The sequence below is a fragment of the Chrysochloris asiatica genome, unplaced genomic scaffold (genome assembly GCF_000296735.1).
Source record: "Chrysochloris asiatica unplaced genomic scaffold, ChrAsi1.0 scaffold00173, whole genome shotgun sequence".
Taxonomy (NCBI): domain Eukaryota; kingdom Metazoa; phylum Chordata; class Mammalia; order Afrosoricida; family Chrysochloridae; genus Chrysochloris; species Chrysochloris asiatica.
Genome location: NW_006408691.1, coordinates 3593627 through 3609840, shown reverse-complemented (window position 1 = coordinate 3609840; position 16214 = coordinate 3593627). Strand labels below are relative to the sequence as shown.

The 16214-nt window shown below is 51.2% G+C and overlaps 1 pseudogene; it reads right to left on the bottom strand.

Annotated features, from left to right (window-relative positions):
• Positions 1–7836: 7836 nt before the first annotated feature.
• Positions 7837–16214, bottom strand: part of LOC102829370 — a 19553-nt pseudogene continuing 11175 nt past the window's right edge.

Sequence of the window (16214 nt, the reverse complement as noted above, 5' to 3'; positions counted from 1 at the left end):
CCCTGGACTGCTAACCACATGGTTCAAAGCCACCAGCTGCTCCTTGGAAACCTGAGATCGGGTCTCTGTGAGTCGGAACCAACTCAACCAAACTTAATGGCAGTAACAGCAGTAGTAACATCCACCTTCTGAAGGCACTGTGGGATCCATGGGTGGTGTGCTCAGCTGCTAACAGACAGGTTGGAGGGTCTCATCCACCCAGAGGGGACTCAGAAAAAGGCTTGGGGAGCAACTTCCTAAGACACCACCACCACCAACCCATTGTCACCTAACTGATTCTGACTTACATGAGAGAGGAGGGTTTCCAAAAGACTGTAAACCTTTACAGGGGCAGACAGCCTGGTCTTTCTCCTGTGGAGCAGTTGGTGGGTTTGAATCGTTTACCTTGCCAGTAGCAGCCCACGGCACCAAGCAGTCATTGAAAACACTGTGGAGCACAGTTCTACTCTGACACCCGGGGTGCCATGGATCGGACTCAACTCCAGGGCAACTGATAAAGTCAGTGAGTTCGTCTAAGGAAAGTGTGCAGAACAGAGCAAGCACCGCATGGCCCGTGCCGCACAGCCGTGGCTAATCAGAGCTAGAACACAAGCTGCCGCATGCTGCCCTGACCGGGGCTGGAGAGCTTCGTCGGTCCAAAATAACACGGACAAAACTTGCCCTGTTCACTTTTTCCCTTTTATACTGATGGAAACAGAATAAAAGGGAAAAAGCCATCATTCCCCAGGCCCCCTACAGAGCCTGAACTTCACCAACACTAAGATTATGAAGTCCCATGAGTGGGAGCCAACTGAGGCCTGCTGCCCCCAAGTCGCCTGTTCGTAGCAGCCCAACTTGAAGGTAGGCTTGGGGATTCAGAGCTTACCTATGGCCATGCCACTTCCTGTTTTGGAAGAGATTTGGAAGGGAATGCCCACCCTAGACAATCCCTGCAGTTCCATGGCAGTGGGGTTTGGAATCTTATCACTGCTTGAGGGACCAGGGCTGTGGGTGGACACAGACCCTCTGGATCACGGCTTCCTGGACCCCAAAGTGGCACCACCACCTGGAACGACCAGAGGGTCCCAGTTCCCAGTCTACATCACATATTCACTGCTCATGCTGGGTCTGGGCTTCCCATGGGAGGTCCAAGATACAGCCAAGAATCCCTCCTTAGCCACATGACTGATGTAAATCACACCACAGTCAGGAACCACTGAGGGGCATCCAGTAGCTCTGCTAAAACCACCCCAGAAAAGCGTGCAGGGCTGAGTGTGTTCTGGGACCCAAGGCGGAGCTACATGGAACCTGGCTCCCCCACACTGGGAGGGCAGCCTGCACATTCCACATAACATTCCAGGCTCTGAGGACAGCGATGGCCACAGCACCCTCCCCCGGGAGTGAGGCTGTGACATGTGGTCTGGTTGGCCCAGGGCCTGGCAGGGAGGCTGCCTGTACCATTGAGGCTCAGTCACCCAGAATAAAGCTCCTGATGCATCATGCTCTGGCCACCTAGATGGGAAATGGGCTTATTTTATTTAGGCAAAATGCACCCACCTAGGAAGCCAGAGGGTCCTGTGTGATAAGCAGGGATAAGCACTGGATTGCTAATCGCAAGGTTGGTGGTTTGAACCCACCAGCTACTCCTCATAAACCCTATACAGGGTTGCTATCAGTCAGAACCGAGTCGATGGTGCTTACCAACAACAGGTAAGCAGACAATGACAAAAGTGCTGTCCTTTTATTTTCAATGTGCTCAGGTCCTTGTAGAGGAGCTCTGGTGGCACCAACTGAAAGGTTGGTGGTTCGAACCCACCCAGCAGTTCCACAGGAGAATGATCTGGAGACCTGCTTCTGCAAATGACAGCCATGCAACAGTTCTAGTCTGTCACATGGGGTCATTATGAGTCACAACCAACTTGGTGACACTTAAACACAACCACAATCACAGCACAGGGATTTCAAACTTGGAGACACTTTGCACAATTATACAGAACAGGTGGCATCGAAGACGAGCAACATTGCTAGGCCCCGCCGCCTACCGAATAAACACCACTTCCACGTGTGCACGAGCCCGGACCTGTCTATCCCCATCTCTGCTCCTCCCTCCTTCCCATGCCCACACTCTCTCCCCACCCCCATTTGGAGCCTCAGCAGCTCACTCTTAGCCAGACCTGCATATAGCCTACCGCCTGCAACACCCTCTCCCCGGGTGAGGGCAAAGTCTGCTCCAAGGCGCCTAAATGGAGAACCTGTTGGGTCAGCCATTGCTGGGTGTGACCTTCATTCCCAGCCAGGTGGCCACACCCAAGGCCCAGGAGCCCCTGCTGGGGTGCCATTCTGTCTGGCACCGGACCCACTGAGGGAACATGGCAGGGGACTCACTCTGTGCACTGCAGTTCCAGGACCCCAAACCCTGCAGGGGATGGGCCCCTGGGACTACAGCCAGAGTAAATCAGATGCCATTGAGTTGACCCTGTCTCATGACGACCCCGTGTGTGTCACAGTAGAACTGTGCTCCATAAAGTTTTCAATGGCTGGTGCTTTGGACGTAGGTTGCCAAACCCTTCTTCTGAGGCAATTCTGGGTAAACTCAAACCACCGACCTTTTGTCTAACAGCTGAACGTATTAACTGTCTACGCTACCCAAACCCATAGAAACCAACCAGTTGTGGACTTGGTTCCATCTCATCGAGACCCCATGTGTGTCAGACTAGAACTGTGTCTCAGAGCTTTTCAATGGCAGCCTTAAGTAGGTCTCCAGGCCTTTGTTCTGAGGTGCCTCTAGGTAGACTCGCTTTGTCGGTTGCTGTGGAGTTGATTTTGACTTATGGAGACGCCAGGTGTTATCTAAATAGAACTGCGCTCCACAGGGTTTTCAATGGCTGGATTTTTGGAAGTATTTCACCAGGCCGTAGGTGCCCCCTCTGAGAGACTTTTTTTCTGAGGGATTTCTGGTAGATTCAAACCACTGACCTTTCAGTTAGCAACAGGGCGCTTCACTTTTAAACCACCCAGGGACTCTGCGAACCTTAAGGTCAGTGGTTCGAAACTACCAGCCGCTCCGCGGGAGAAAGATGAGGCTTTCTACTCCCGTAAATATTTACACCCTTGGAAACCCTGTACAGGGTCGCTATGGGTCGGAACTGACTCGACGGCACATAACAACAACAACAGGGACTCCGTAGACGTAGCTGGACCACAGTTTCTTTGCGTTCTCATTTTTAGTTTGCTCAAAGAAATATGTTGTTGTTGTGTGCCGTGGAGTCGGTTCTGACTCATAGCGACCCTGTACAGGGTTTCCGAGGCTGTAAATCTTTACGGGAGCAGAAAGCCTCATCTTTCTCCCGCGGAACAGCTGGTAGTTTCGAACTGCTGACCTTGCGGTTTGCAGCCCGATTCGTAACCACTACGCTACGTGAGAAATATGAGGGGGGGGCTTCAAAAAAGTTCAAGAAAATGCATTTTCTCATTGTTTCTTTGTGTATAGATGACCCTCACCCAGTGTACTCCTTCTGATCTAATCTTTCTATAACTCAGGAGTGGAGCCAGGATAGTGTAGTGGATGACTAGCCAGGCTGCTACCTGCAAGGTCAATAGTTCAAATCTACCAGTTGCTCCTTGGGAGAAAGAGGACCGTTTCTACTCCTGGAAAGATTTACAGCCTCAGAAACCCTACACAGGGTTGCTCTGAGTCACAACTGACTCAGCGACATACCACCATCACCATCATTTAATTAACATAACACAGAAAACCCTAGTTCAAAACACAAGGACATGGGCAAGGAATTAAAAATATTATTATTTTGGGGGGTGGGGCAACAAGTCACTCTGCGACAGGCACAAAAGATAAATACCTGAATATTTTTCAATGATTTTGTATGAAATCACTTCTACCAATCCTGAGAGGCTGCTTTTTTATTGTGAATTGGACAAAGGTTCAAAGGGCAGATCATCAGTTTCACATTCAACAATCCAGACACAGTTTGTTTCATTTCCGTTCCGTGTCACCACTGGCTTGTATTTTCATTTCCCATCTCCATTCCTTCTTCTTTCCAAACCCTTCTGAACTTTGTCCTTGGGTAATGCTGTCCCTTTGATGTCAAATGGTTGATTATTCTAAGATAGAGTGATTAATGTTACTGCTCTCCTGTTAGACCAATCTACTGTCGGGCTGAAAATGGAGCTGTGTGGGGTGAGCTCACTCCACACCTGAAGGATTGCCAAGACCACAGTCTTGAAGGATCCACCAGGTTCTATCCGACTAATAAGCCTGGTGCGTTTTTATGATTTTGAGTTTTGTTCTACATTATTCTCCCTCTCTATCCAGGGTCTTTTAATTTGACCCCTTTCAGAGCAGTCAGCAGTGGTAGATGGGTACCATCTAGTTCTTCTGGTCTCAGTGTCATGGAGACTGTTGTTCCCATGGCCATGGGATGAATTATTTTGATGTGTCTCCAATTTTTATCACTTTTTCAGTTGTACCTTGGATGGCTGTGTATAAGTTTTAACACCTGAGTCACTACTTACCCAAGTAGGATGTAGAACATTGTCTTTGTGGACTATGCTATGCCAATTGACCTTGGAATCACCTAAGACTATGGCCTTGAACCCCTAAGCCCAGTGACTCATTCCCTTAAGGTGTTTTGTTGTTGTTAAGTGTCGTCGAGTCGTTTCCGACCCATAGCAACCCTGTGTAGCTGGTGAGCTTGAACCACCGACGTTGCAGTTCAAACTGACTTTGCAGTCTGGCGCATTAGCCCACAGCGCCACACCAGGACTCCTTAAGGTGTTTGGCTATGTCTAAAAAGTTTTCATAACTCTGTCCCCTGTATCTCTGCCACATTCATGGATTTCTTTGCAGCAGAGGTAAATACCCATGGTCCTCTATCAAAACTATATTAGACCTGTGGGTATAAAAAAATTCCATTATCTTTCCATTTCACTTTTTTCCACCAACTTTTTGAAGCCCCTCATACATGGCCATAATTTCACTGTTAACTAATGCCCGTGGGCTGATCATGAAAGAAAGGTATCCCCCTCCACATTGCCCTGCTCCCCAGAGCCAACGAACACCTGCTAGACTTCACCCTCCTCCATGCCCCGGCCCTGCACGTGATGTCATGGTGGGGTTTATGTTGGCCAAAGACCTCATCTTCTTGCTGTTAATCATTCCCTCCTCTTTTATTGACCTCTTCTATCCTGTTAATGTTTCCCCAAATGTTCCAACATCCTTGTCACGTGCTTTTTGGAGCATCATTTCTACATGTTCCACACATTAGTACAGGTTTGCCTGGTCTGGGACCCTGGGTCGCCCTTCCAGTGGTTTCTGGGATTCAGGGCTCTGTCCACTTGGTCTTGGTCCTCTTTCTGACTACCTTCCTTCACAATCTCAGCTCATTTCTAAGGAAGACACCTGAGAGTAGGACTTGGAAACGGTTACCTGGAAACGTTCTTTGTGGACCACACCTCACCTTGACTGACAGCTGGACTTTGACTTTAGGTTTTCTGTTAGAAATGATTTTCTTCTAGAATTCTGACGTCATCATTCCTTTCTCTTTTGTCTTCCAGTGTCATAGAATGGCGTCAGCCAATGTGGTGTCTCGGTCCTGGGTTATGGGCTGTGGTTTTCCTCATACTCCCAGCCCTGCTAAAGGCTTGGGGGCTCTCCCCTTTTGCCTAGGAACCCTAACATTTTTTGGTGGTGGCATGCTTCTCAAAGGATCCACATTTAGCTGCTGAGCCAGCCAGGCGGTGAGACTTTCCATTTTAGTTATAGGTGTTTTTAAAATCTGCATGTATTTTAGTTTTGGGGTTTATTTGAATTTTTATTAATAAATTATTATTTTGACTCCCTTTTCTCTGCCTTTTTTCTTTCTGGAATACCCATAGAGTGTTGCAACCTCTAGAATTCTCCCCTAATTTCTTATTTGTTCTCATCTTTTTGTACTCCTTTTATGGGTGATTTCTAATCTTCGCCCCCCCTGCAGTTTTATTTTCATTAGCATACCCAGGGCTCTCTTTGGAGCTCTCATTACTCTTACTGCATAGTGCCCTGTTCTTGTTTTATGGATGCAACGGTGTCTTAGGTGATACTGATTATATGCTCTTTAAAATGAATTTCTCCCACGGGCCCCAGTCAAACTGAACTCACACCTGTGGTTCAACTTTCAGCTAAACAGCAGGCTTATCTATGAGGTGAACAGTAACCCCAGTGAGGTATGTATGCACTCCTTAGAGAACAGTCAAGAATATGAGATCAAAAGGGCAGCAGCTGCCCGGAGACAAAGTTTAGAAAGTAGGAAGGATGAAGAAAAACAGTCCACACAGTGAGCAAGTGGGATGAGTTGCTACTTGTAGGGATGGCAATCAATAGTATGAAACAAAACTTGTATCAATTGTTGAATGGAAAATTGATTTGCTCTATAAAACATCCCCCCCAAACCACAATAAAAAGTTAACAAGAGAAAGTACAAAGAGTTTCTCTCTGTTTGTTAGCCTGCCTCCGGTTCCTCCAGGCACTATTTTCAGAGTCTGTCTCAGCCTCTGTGGGCTGACTCTCAGGTTTTCCTCAAATGTCCAGTGGTCCCAGCCATCTGCTTCTACTCTGGAGGCAGTATGTTGGTGACAGCCAGCTTCGTGTGCCTGGGCACACATACCTACGCACACGCGTGCACACATTTCTTTCTTGGTGGCTGTCTTTAGCCCCTCACCACCCACAGCATCCATATCCAGTGGTCTCTGCTCTGGGATGGGTGGTTTCTGCACAGTGCCTCCCTGAAGTCTCCTGGGGAACGGTATAGACAGACGTGGTGGCTGATAGCCTAGAGCCGGCATGATCTCGAAGAAGCTTATTCCTCCCACCCAGGACCTGTGGACTCTGGTCACAGCTGCCCCACTATCACCAGGACACACACTGCCCCTAGTTTAGAGACTCTGTCGTATGTGCTTCTATCACTAGCTCCAACATGGTCCCATCCTTGGGGTACCCATGTCCCTCCCTTACTGCTCACCAGTCAAGTCAGTCAGGGGACCCAGGCCTCTAGGACCAGCTGACCACCCCCCCACACACCTTTCCTGCACCCATCCTTACCCAGCCTCTGTTAATACAAACTCAACACACAGCAGTACCAACATCCTAAGGTAATTCAGCTCGGCCAAGTGCACACAGTTTAGGGGCAGGATTCTGGCTGGAAAAGTGCATGCCACACAGAAAGCAGCCACATTTGAAAGGGGGCCAGGGGTTTAGCTCAACTGAATGCTCTCAACTGGGCCACTATAACCTCCAGAGGACACACAGCAGTGACTGAAGACATTTTTGGTTTTTACTACCCAGCATCTAGTGGGTAGCCAGGGAATTAGCTAACCACCCTATAATTCACAGGACAGAGAATAACCAGGCCCACATGTCAACTGTGCCCAAGTTGAGAAACCCTGCTTTGGATAACTAGAGGGCCACCTCCACAGAGGTGGAGACCCTCATGGGCCTGCCCACCTTGGACATAACCCTTCCGCCCCCGCAGAAGCGTTCCATGTGTCCCCTACAATGAGGCTCTGGGCACCAGCCGTTATAGTTATCAGATAATAAACAATCCTCTTGGCTCAGCATAGTAGGGCCCATCGAAACAAGCCCACCCATAGCTCCCTAGCGCCCAGTTCTGAGTCCAAACATTTAGACACTCAGGGCTAGTTCACATGCATACTGTGTTCCCCAGGAAGCACCCAATGGAAATCAGAACCCTAAGTCAGACAGGTAACCCTGACAAGTAACATTTCCCCAGCTGCCTGGCTCACCAGCTCTGAATACACACACAGGTGTGTCCTACAAACGCTGGCTCACTTATGACATCTAGTCCCTCACTGAACTTCCAGCAGGTGGGACAGTTCTCCTTCTGCCAGCTGAGAAAACCAGGTGCAGAGGGGATGTGTAGAGAGGCGAGTGAGGACCCCGACATACCCCAAACCGGAGGCTGCACACAGTAAACCAGGTGAGTCAGACAGGTTCACGCGTGGGTAAAGCAAAGCTGCTGTGATCTCCCTTGTTGGTGCCATTCTCTATGCATGGTCCCTTTTACAGGTCACCCAAGCATCATGCCACCGCAGAGGAGACAAGTATCAAAATGAAGCTGGAAACTCAAACTGAACCCCCAGGAGCCAGACTCCAAGGGAGAGGGGTTGTGCTCAATCCAATCAAGAAACAGGCTTGTACCCACGGCATGATATGCTCTCCTCATCTTTAAATAAAGAGCGACTCCTGTAAGGGGAGCCAAAGCCCTTGGGGTCACCCTTCCCCCCAAACCCTGACAAGCTCACTCCATCCCATTCTTGGTGACATCAGCTTAGGGTGGAAAACCTTTCAAAACACCCAGATTCTGCCTGGACCCTGGTGCTGGGCAGGGCTGACCCCCTGACTCCCGAGATCCTTGTTTTCTGACTTCCGTATCAGAAGGGCATTTTGTCCCAGAACAGCAGCTGTGACAGCTACCCAGAGAAACAACCTCTAGGTACACTCTATTGCTCCCATTTTACAGGTGAGGAAATTGAGAGTGGTTCAGAATGGTCCAGTAACTCCCCCTTGTTATGTCATGTGCCATGGAGTCGGTTCTGACTCATAGTGACCCTGTACAGGGTTTCCGAGGCTGTAAATCTTTACGGGAGCAGAAAGCCTCCTCTTTCTCCGGCTGAGCAGCTGGTAGTTTCGAACTGCTAACCCTGAGTATAGCAGCCCGATTCATAACCACTACCCTACCAGAACTCCCCTTAGTCCCTAGGAAGCCAGGATGTGAGTCCAGCTGACCTGCATACCCTAGGTCTCTGGGTGGGCACAGGTTGGGTGGTATCATTGTACACAGTACAAAGAAAGAGTCAAGGATCCCCCTGCTGGCCCCATAAGGACCCCTCAAATCCTTTGCTAGGTGGTGCCCAGGGGGGGTTGACCTCAGTGACACAGGGAAGGGGTCAGGCCCTGCCCTTGTTTGAAGGGGAGGCCACAGCCCCGCATACCTTGGCTGCCACTCAGTGGGTGCCCCCTCTGACGGGCACTGGGCTAAGGTCCTAGCAATCAAGCAAATACTCAAAGGGATCTCCCGCTCCCCTTTTGCACATGCAGAAACTGAGGCTGGGTCGCTAAGACAGGGTGACTGGTGTTCCCAGTAAGTGGGCCCTACATTTCATTAGTAGAAGGGTCCGGCCCCTCCCCTCTTAGCTGGAGGCACAGAGGTGGCACCCCACCTCTATCAGGACCCTCACCCCAGCAGGGAGAGTCTTGTCCTGGGGGAAGAGTCAGACTTCATTTTTAGGCTGCTCTGAACTCTCAGAGCAAAACAGGGTTTAGGAGCCAGTTCTGGGAAGACCCTCTGGGTGGATCATTCTGCCACAGTCCTGACCCCCCTTGAAACTTCCTGGGCTTCCAGAGTCCCTCAGCTCTGATGTCTAGAGAGAGCAGGCAGGCCAAGGAAAAGTTGTTTAAGGTGAGAGAACGTGTTCCTCTGAGGCAGGGGGTGGGACACCAGAGGGGGGTGTGTGCTCTACTCCCTCCTGCAGGGAGAGGAGTTGGGGTGAGGGCACAAGTTGGCGGGGTCACGGGGCAGGGCTTGCGGGAAAAGTCAAGGGAAAGGAAGGCGCGCCCCCTCCCCAGTCCCTCCGGCTTACCTGTGCCTTGGGCGGGCGGCAGGTCCAGTTCCCAGGCGCTGCGCCCTCGCCAAGAGGCGTCTGTACTGGGCGCGCTGCGCTCTGTCCTTCGGCGCTCAGTCCCTCCTGGTCCCCGCCCTCCGCACTTCCTGTGCAGCCGACCTGGGGGGCGGCGGCGCGCTACAACCTCGGCCAGGTAGGCTCCTGGGTAGGCAGCACGGCTCGGCCCGGCGACTGCGGGTCTAAATACTCAAAGGGAGGCAGTGGTGCAGACGCACGGGCCAAGCGGGGAAGCGCTCTCCCCGGCACCTGTGCCGCCGCCGCCGCCGCCGCCCCTGGCCGGCCGCCTGCGTCACCATCCGCACCTGGGCCGGCCCGCGCTCACGTGACGCGTAGCCCGGCCTGGCTCGCCCCTCCCGTTCGGGCCAGAGTCCCGCCGCGTGGCCCCAGGGGCCTCAGCGTGGCTCCGGCAGGATCCAGGGCGGGTCTGCGCACCCCGCCCACCCTTCTCCCGCCGGGACCCGTGGGGGAGGGGCGGGACGATGGAAGGGCGGGGTGTCACAGCGGAGGGCCGGAGTGGCCCGGCGTCCTTGTAACCGCCTCCGTGAATTATTACTCCCACTGCGCTTCCGGCTTGTCTGAGTTAGATCAGCGCCAAGGCAGTGGGCTTATTTTCCTGGGTTTTGGTCCTTCCGGAAAGGAGTCTTGTTGGCACAGTGGGTTAAGCATTGGGCTAATAATGCAAGGTCAGCGGTTCAAACCCACCAGCTTCGCTCGAGAAGACCGATGAGACTGTCGGCTCCTGTAAAGATTTGGTTACGGAAAACCCAAGGAACAGTTCTGCTCTGTCCTAGAGAGTTGTTATGGATCAGAAGCCACTCCAAGGCTTGGAATCCACCTACCAGCACCCTAGACCGAAGGCCTGCTGATCTGTTTCCATACAGATTATGGAATGTTGTGCTGTGCCAAGAAAACCCTATGGGGACAGTTCTCTCTGTCACATAAGGTCACCGTGGCTTGGCCATGGGATTTTTTTTCGGGGTGGGGGGAGGCTGCAGAAATGGCTTGCTTTCTGAAGGCTTCCTCTCCAGTTACTCCGGCTCTTTGAAGCATGTGCACTCAGGAGCACCCCGAGCATTTTCATCACTATGTGGTCACCCCCATTTTACAGGGGAGGATGCTGAGGCTGGAAAGAAAAGAGCTTGCTCAATTTTTACACAGCTTCGCCTGGTCTCAAGCCTGGCTTTTCCTGGTGGGTGTTGGCTGCTCCTGAACTCCAGGAACGTACAAGCGGTGGTGTGCTTGTTCAGGTGTAAGACCGCACAGGTGCTGGTCCTGAGCCGAGTCTGCTCCAGTCCATCAGGCACATCTCTCCCCACCCCCTTGCCCAGCCTACCGTCAAGCTCACTCACTGCCACCACCCTCCCCTCCCCATGAGCCCGTCCCACCGCAGAGTGGCATGTTCTCAGTCTCCAAGGCTTCCAGCAGCCTCCTCCACTTAGAACAGAACCCTCAACTTTCCCATGGCGCCCATCTTCCTGTCCACAAATGCCTCCTCCAGCACTTCCCTCCGTCCCTGGAATGTTAAGTGACGGGGTGGGGGGGTGGGGAGGTAGGAATATCTGCTCCCTTCTCTATAGGAGCAAGCATCCCAGCCCTCCGCCCCCGACTCAGTAATTGGCACTCCTTCCCAGTGGGAGGAGCATCCTCTGTGCCTATGGAGTCAGGTGATAACGTTCTGGCCAATGGGACATAAGCAGCAGGCTGAAGCCAGAGCTGATTCTTATAGGCCATTGATGAGACCGGTGTTCTTTGCCGCTTCAGGGAACCACGTGACCACACCCTGTCCCTCCATCAGTCTGAATCCCACAGTGAAAGGTGAGCACGTGTAGAACCGCCTCTGGTGCTGTAAGCCCTGAGATTCGGGGCTTGCTTGTCTTACAGCAGTACCGGCATACTCTGACTGACGTCTACTCTCTCCTGAGACCGGCCGAAGAGTCACCTCCAACAAATACCTCTTTTTCCTGCTTTCCTACCGCCTCTTAATATATCAACTGAGTACCAACTGTGTGCTGGGCATTGTATTGTATAGTATAGACCATGGAAGATGCAGTCGTGGTCTCTGTCCTCACGCTGCCTGTGGGCTGGGTAAACGTACAACTACAGCGGAGGAAAGCAGGGAGGGTGCCCACGGTGTGTGTATGTGGGGGAGGGTGGTACTGGGCGGGGGAGGCAGTGCCACTGCTACAGAAAAGGGCCATAGAATCTGAGAGCTGGAGAAAGAGCAGGAGTCAGATTAAGAGAGGACAGAAGACTGTAGTAGGCAGAGATGCAGTACGTGCAAAGGCCCTGAGGGGAGAGGGAGCCTGTGGGACTGGGAGCAGAGAAAGTCTGGGAGAAGAATGGAATGAGAGGGTGGGACAGATTGGGCAGGGGTCTTGTGGGCTGGAGAGAGGACATGGAGTCTGTTCATATCTCAAGAGCAGCTAGGAACCACTCGGCTTAAGCAAAGGGGCAGTATGATCAGATGTGGTGGAAAGACCCCTCTGGCAGTCAGGGAGAGCAGGATGGAGGGGCATGAGCCAGACTCTGACTCCCTAACCCAAGACTGAGTGTGTTGGAGCATACGTCCCGGACGGGAAGTTTACTACCTCCCAAAGCAGACAGTCTTATAGTTTCCTGCTACTATCTTTCTGTCATTCTCAATCTGATCATTCTTCTCCATCGCCAGCACTGTCTCTCATGACACTTAAGTCTGCCCCAATCCCCTTCAAACACGGGGTCATCAGAATAGAACCCAATGTCTGTGCTCTGACAGGAAGAACAGAACCAACATTCACCTCTTCTCTTCTGGATACTTGTTGTTGTTGTTAAGTGCCGTCAAGTTGGTTATGACTCATAGCAGCCCTGTAGAGGGTTTCCAAAGAGTAGCTGGTGAGTTTGAACTGCTGACCTTGCTGTTCAAACCAACCTTGCAGTCCAGTGCATTATCCCACAGTGCCACATGTTAATGCAGCCTCTCCTTGCAGAGATGCTTATATATGCCCACCCCATAGCACAGGCTCTAGGGCCCTCATATAGAAGCTTGGCAGTGCCTGGTGCCTCACAGGTGTGACCCAGTGCCCCAGGACTCAGCCCAAGAGGTGCGAGGTGTGCCAGCGCTGTTCCTGACTCCTCTACCTTTTCAGGAAAGGCCCTTGCCAAGCCTCCGTTTGGCCACCACATTGCATCTTGGTAAGCTTCAAGACCCCCACCATCCCTTTGCTGACCTCAGGCCTCTGTGCTGTAGGCAGGGTAAGGATGTGTGTCTCTGGGTCCAAGCAGCCGGGGGTGGGGGTGGGTGTGGGTGTGGGTGGGGTGTGTGTGTGTGTGTGTGTGTGCAGCCACCTCCTCCAGGGCCCCAGGCTTCAGTGTGTGTTTGCTGCCCTCTGCTGGGAAACAGCAGCACTGCAGGCTCCGTGCTCCAGCGTGGCATTTTCTTGGTATTTTAGTTTGGACAGTGAGTTGCCCTGCCTGGCACACCTGCAGCCTGGCCTGCACACCCCCTTCCCTGCACTGTCCCTTCTCCATTCTCCCAGTGTCTGTCCAGCATAGAGGCATCCAGAGATGCCCTCCTGTGTACAAAGGCCACCTGTGAGACAAGCTGGCCCTGTTCGTATGAATAGTTGGCCCATGGATGGTGCTCTGGGCCCTGGGGCTTCCTGAGGTTCTGTCTGGCTCCTGAGTAAGGCCGGCAGGCTCTGCCCTGCTGCAGCCACTGAACCCCTAAGACCCATCCCAGGGAGAGGAGCAGTTGTGATCAGTGGTCAGAGGGGCCTGGACAAGGTACCGCTAAGAATTGTCCTGCCCTTCCTGGCCTCCCCCCGGTCCCGTGAGAATTCAGAATGCAAAGCAAGGCTGGCAGGAATGACTGCCACGTGGCCTGTAGCTTCAAACATCTGGGCCTCTTGGGGTCATCTTCTCCTTCCCCTTGTCTGCTAGAGCCCTGGAAATGTCCCCAGTATTAGTGCATTGAGCTCTCAGCACCTAGCCCCAGGATTCTAGGGACAGAGCCAGTGCCTGACACTGGACTTGGAAGTAGGAGGTGGCCCCTGACACGGTGCTCACTAAGTGAGGGGGCCACCGAGGGTCCCTAGCAGGAGGGAGGGGATGGTGACCATTGGGGATTTACTATAAGGAGGTTAACACCTGCTGTCAGCAGGAGGAGCTGGTCCTTTAGATGCTTCAAGGGCTCCTGTGCAGCTGTGGGTCTGCGCTGAGCATGACCCAAAGAAGCAGAAACTTTAGGACCAGCATGTCCAGCAGGCTGAGGCTGCAGGACACAGTGCTTGCCCCAGGACTGTGTGGGGTGAGGGAAAGGACTGAACACCCGCTCCTTTCTTCTCAGGCCCTCAGCCGTGGGCTGACCCTGCCTTGCCTGTGGGCAGTTGGGTAAGGACTTCCATTGACCTTTGATAATCTGGTACTGGGTGGGGCCAGTGGACAGAGGCTCCTCTGTCTGAGCTGGTTAGTGGAAGGCCCAGGACGGTTGAAGCCCGCTAAGCCGCCGATCCAGCTCTCCAGCCCATCAGGATGACCTTGCTGAGCAGGAGGCTCTGCTCAGGGAGTAAGTATGACCCCAAACAGCAAACAAGAATTTGACAAGACAGTCGTCAGCTTCTGTTAAGCACCTACTGTATGCCAAGCATTGTTCTAGGTGCTTTTGGGCACCATCTTATTAAATTCTCAGAAGAATTCGAAGCCTAGTAATAATATGTAGAAACAAATTTCAAATTTTGTCTGTCATTTTGTCATACTGTGGTTGCTTGTGTTATTGTGATTCTGGAAGTTATGCCACCAGTATCTCAAATGGATAGGTTTCAGTGGAGCTCCAAGATTAAGACTAGGAAGAAAGTCCTGGTGATAAGCTTCTATGGATCACAATAACATATCATCCTACATTGTGTTAGAAAGTGAGTCTCTGTGGATGTAAGGCACTCAAATGGTGGCTGCAATAATTGTCTCAACTATTCCAAGGATCGTGGGTATGGCACAAGATACTTGGTTTTGTCATATGTGGGATCACCTCACGGGGATCAGAATCAACTCTTGATAGTAACAACATTTCAGGTTTATGAAGAAGTATAGCACATATCTCAGCTGTTAACTAAAAGGTTGGAGGTTCGAGCTTCTCCAGAAGTACCGCAGAAGAAAGGCCTGGCAATCTATTTCCAAAAATTCATCCATCACCAACCCTATGGAGTCGAGTCCCGAGGCACACATGGGGTCACCATGAATCAGTCAAAACCATGACAGCTGGGTTTTTTTGTTTTTTTTAATGTTGTTGTTAGGCACCCTTGTGCCTGTTTTGAGTCAGCGACCCTGTGTATGACAGAATGAGACATTGCTGAGTCCTGCCCCTTCTGCAATTATTGTCGTGATTGAGCCCACGGTGACAGCTGCAGTGGCAATCCATCTCCTTGGAGGCCTTCCTCTTTTTCACAAACCCTCTACTTAGTCAAACATGGAGTCCTTTTCCAGGGACTGATCCCTCTGGATACCGTGTCCCAAGTACATGAGATGAAGCCTGGCCCTCCCTGTTTCTAACGAGCATTCTGGCTATACTTCTTCCAGCACAAATCTATTTGTTTCTTTGGCACTCCATGGCACTATCAATATTCTTTGCCAACATCATAAATCAAATGCATCAATTCTTTTCTACCATTTGTTTGATTCATTGTCCAGCCTTGCATATGAGGTTATTGAAAATACCAGGCACTTTGCTGTCTTCCAAGTGACCTCCTTGCTCTTGGACACTTTACAGAGGTCTTTGGCAGCAGATTTGTTGTTGTTATGTACTGTCAGTTCTGACCCATAACGACTCTACATAGGATTTCTGAGAGTGGCTAGGGAGCTTGAACCACCGGCCTTTCAAACCTTCTTTGCAGTTCAGCATATTAACCCACCCAATGCAATATGTCCTTTAATTTCTTGACTGCTGCTTCCACGAGTGCTGATCGTGGATCTAAGTGTGATAGGGTTGTGTGTCAGCTTGGCTGGGCCAGGATTCTCAGAGGTTTGACAGTTAAGATGTGATCTAATCAGTCCCATGATATGATCTGATGGGATCACCTTGGAACTGATGTAGTGAATTCTCACTACTACACTGTTATTAACATCAGATGCAATCGACAGGATTAGGTTGTTATCTTTTTTTTTAATGTTTTATTGTGAATTATGTGATAGTTTACATGGGAGAACATTAGTTTTACATTCATCCTATCGTATATCATTTCATTGCCATGGTTACAATCCCCTCCATGCATCATCAACCAACCAAAGGGTATACACTATAAGCCTGCCCCCCAGTCGTCAGCACATAGCCCCTCTCCCTCTCTGGGTTTAAAGTCCCCAGTTGCTCCATCGACTGCCTCCATCTCAGGCATCACTGCTTCTTTGGGTAGGGTCCTGCTCTCCACTCTTCTCCCTTGATGGTCCCAGGGACCTCTGCTCCTAGACTGAAAAGCTAATCACTCCCCTCCTTGCTACAAAATGTCTACCTTTACATTTCCAACCCTCACAAGCAGTCCTGATAACAATTATTCACTATTGTATCACAAGAAACC